This window comes from Eriocheir sinensis, chromosome 1, assembly GCF_024679095.1.
Source record: "Eriocheir sinensis breed Jianghai 21 chromosome 1, ASM2467909v1, whole genome shotgun sequence".
Lineage (NCBI taxonomy): Eukaryota > Metazoa > Arthropoda > Malacostraca > Decapoda > Varunidae > Eriocheir > Eriocheir sinensis.
Window position 1 is genome coordinate 35332543 of NC_066509.1, and position 4210 is coordinate 35336752.

Below are 4210 nucleotides of genomic sequence, written 5' to 3' on the forward strand. Positions count from 1 at the left end.
TGTTCATCTTGTTCTTGTTTTTCTTACTTTTCTTGTTTTCTTCTACTAATTTTCTTGTTTTCCTTGTTTTCTTAGTCTTCTTGTTCTTATTCTTATTCTTCTTGGTCAAGTTTTTTTCTTGTTTTTCTTCTCCGTGTTCCTGTTCTTCCAGTTCTCGCTCTTGTTAATCTTGTTCTTGCTGTTGTTCTCCTCTTATTGTTCCTTGCTAAGACGCGCCCACACTTGAGTTTATCTAATCATTGCTGGAGACACCATTTGTTTGCAACTAACTCTCATCTAGTATTTAGTATCTTCTGTGTCAGGGGATGTAGTATAGTCGGCTTGCAAAGACAGACGCGCCTAGACTAAGCATATCCTATTATCATTTTTAGATATATCATGTGTAAACTAATTTTCGTCTCTTAGTATTACGCATCTACGGGATAAAGCGTGGCAGTAGAGTTAACTTGCTGAGGCGCGCCCTTACTTACGTATTCTTAATCATTTCTAGAGATATCATTTGTTAACAACTAATTATCATCTACTGTTTTGATTCTGTTGTGTAAAGAGATGTAGTAGAGTCGATTTTTTTTTTTTTTTCGTTCTGCTTATGGCGCAAAGACCTGCAAGGACAGACACACCCACACTGAGCATTCCTAATCATCGTTCCTGGAGATATCATTTGCTTAAGACTAATTATCATCTCAGTATTATGCGTCTACAGGACAAGGTGATGCAGTAGAGACGACTTCGTAACAAACGCCCTCACTAAGTACTCCTAATTACCACTCTTTATAAATACCGTGTTCCTCCTGCTAATGACCATCCTCTGGTATCTAATAATTTCTAGGGATATCACTTGCTTGCAACTAATTTTATCATCTCTTAGAATTATGCGTCTACAGAGGAGAGTATCAAGACACCTCTCCACCCTTATTTGACCTCTCTTTAGGCCTCTCGTTCTTGTTTTCCTTTCCCGGAGCTGCGTTTGCGAGCTTTTCTGTTGCTGTATTTGTATTTTTGTCCTTGACTTGCCTCCCTTGCTGTACAAAAAGTGATATAGCATAGTTGATGCGCCCTACAGCTAATTCCTCCTGATTATCACTGTTTATAAGTACCGTGTCCTTCCTCCCTAACGATCGTCCTGTAGTATCTTCCATCCGTTGAGTGCAAGACGTATTGTTGCTCCAAGCGGGCGGGGGAGATGCACGAGTCGGTACATGCGGGTTGTGTTGACATGGGACGCGCCCTCGCTGAGCACATCTAATTATTATGGTTTAGAGGGTCTGTGTTTGTGGGGGGGAGGGGAGGAGGGACTGTGTTTGTGGGGGGGAGGGGAGGAGGGACTGTGTTTGTGGGGGGGAGGGGAGGAGGGACTGTGTTTGTGGGGGGGAGGGGAGGGTTGAATGTGTGTGTATGTGGTGGGGGATAGGGGGTGAATGTTTGTGTGTGGGGGAGGGGGGGTGGATGTGTGTGCGGTGGGGGGAATGTGTGTGTGGAAGGGGAGGAGCTAAATGTGTGTGTGTGTGTGTGTGTGTGTGTGTGTGTGTGTGTGTGTGTGTGTGTGTGTGTGTGTGTGTGTGTGTGTGTGTTATGTCTACGTGCATTTGTGTCCCTACCTTTCTGTCTACCTGTCTGTCTGTATGTATATATGAATGTGTATGTATGTTTATAGGTATGTATGTGTGTATGTGTGGACGTATGTATGTAAGTGTCGAGGGTATGGCGCCAGTGCGTAGTCAGGCCGGTGCATCACGTCCCTCTCGCCCTCTCCGCGGCTAAGTTGTTGGTCCAATCACGCGGCGAATTAAAGCCTCGAGTGATAATCAGAGGCAATGCTTTGTTTGGCCGCCCCGACCCGCCGCTGCTACAGACCTCAAGGCTCCGGTCCGCTGATGCACGTACTATCCTCCCTCCCTACCCACCTGTCTTATCCACCCACTTCGCAGTATTGAAAAGGATTACCACGGATGAAGAGGAGAATAGAGAGAACAATTAAAAGTAGGAGGAAAAATAATGAGAAAAAAATATTAGACGAGACTAAAGAGTATGTTGTGAACTGCGAGGAAGTGAAGGAGACCATATGAAAAGAGGAGAATAGGAGATTAATTACGGTTGTTTCGGAGTACCACAGATGAAGAGGAGAATAGAGAACAATAAAAGTAGGAGAAAAAATTATAAGAAAAATATATTAGACGAGATGAAGAAGAACAGGTGGTGAACTGTGAAGAGAAAGTGACGGAGATGATATGAAAAAAGAGAAAAGGAGATTAAGTACGGTTGTTTCGGATTACCACGGCTGAAGAGGAGAATAGAGAACAATAAAAGAAGGAGAAAAAAATATAAGAAAAATATATTAGACGAGATGAAGAAGAACAGGTGGTGAACTGTTAAGAGAAAGTGACGGAGATGATATGAAAAGAAGAGCAAAGGGGATTAGTCATAGTTATTTTCGTCCCTCTTAAAAATCGCTTCCAGTTCTCACTCTTCCTCGACCTATGAAAGCAGAAAAATGACGTGATTTCTAAAAGTTTCCATCTCTATATAAATTCTTCTTGTGATCGCGTCCCTTCCTCGCCCTCCCGTATCAACGAACGCTCACACTAATAGAAGATCAAGACTTGCGATCATTATATTTTTCGTGGGTTAAAAATGTACTTTAGACCCCAACCGCGTTCCTTCCTTCACTACCCTCCTCCCTCCTCCCTATTGTATGCTCTCTCTCTCTCTCTCTCTCTCTCTCTCTCTCTCTCTCTCTCTCTCATATATTTCTCTCGACAGAGAGAGAGAGAGAGAGAGAGAGAGAGAGAGAGAGAGAGAGAGAGAGAGAGAGAGAGAGAGAGAGAGAGAGAGAGAGAGAGAGAGAGAGAGAGAGAGAGAGAGAGAGAGAGAGATAGAGAGAGTCAATTGTGTTACATAAACCTATGTGATTCTACAGAGAGAGATGGTCGAGAGAGAGAGATGAGAGAAGAGAGAGATTAGAGAGAAGAGAGAGAGAGAGAGAGAGAGAGAGAGAGAGAGAGAGAGAGAGAGAGAGAGAGAGAGAGAGAGAGAGAGAGAGAGAGAGAGAGAGAATCAAATAAACATTAGAGTAAACGAAAATGAAAAAAAAGGGAGAGAGAGGGGGGAGGGGTCGTTCATTATCATGGCTATTATTATTATTATTAAGGGAGTCTAGTTGGTCATTATTAGCATTTCCTATCTCCCATTTCCTTATATTGATAAAATTTGTATTTATTTTGCAGATTTGAGTCAACAGGAGGAAGAAGAAGGAGGAGGAAACATGGAAACATGGAAACGCAGGCAACAGAAAGCCTATTGGCTCATTACGAGGCTGCCCGCTTTGGTGATTTAATCTGCTCGACAGCCTGGGGCCTGGGGAGCAGATGAAAGCACCTCGACATTGAGGAGTAGATGAAAGCACCTCGATATTGAGGAGCAGATGAAAGCAACTCAATATTCAGTTTACTCCCGACGCAGCGAAGTGACGGTCGATTCTATATTTGAAGGAGTTGATAGTGTTCGCATTTACTACTTCTGAAGGAAGATTGTTCCAGTGACGGATGACTCGGTTTGAAAAGAAACTCCTTCCGATGTCTGTGTTACATCGACTAGACTGAATGGGTAAACCGTTATTTCTAGTTCTTAGGTTGGTTTGCAATTCAAAGAAATTGGAGTAATCGACGTTATTGAATTTTTTCAGATACTTGAAGACTTGAATCATATCTCCTCGTAGGCGTCTTTTCTCTAATGTAAAGAGATTGAGTCGCTTGAGTCGTTCCTCGTACGGTTGAGCCCTTAAGGTTGGTATCATTTTCGTGGCGCGTCGCTGAATCCTTTCCAGTAAATCAATGTCCTTTCTGTAATTAGGAGACCAGAACTGTACTGCATACTCGAGGTGCGGTCTTACCATGGAATTATACAAGGATAGCATCACGTCTGGCGTTTTACACTCGAAGTTCCTCGCTATGAACCCGAGCATAGTGTTGGCTTTGTTGTATGCTTTTTTACAGTGATTCGCGTGTTTCAGGTCACTGCTGATAGTGACTCCAAGATCCCTTTCCTCCTGCATCGCTTGCAGAGGTCTCCCATTCATGATGTATGTGTGGTTACTATTTCTGGACCCAATGTGCATGACTTTGCATTTGTCAACATTAAAGGAGGAGGAAGTGATAATAAGAGGAATACCAAAAGAAGAACAAGAATTTGAACAGTAGTAATAGTATTTGCC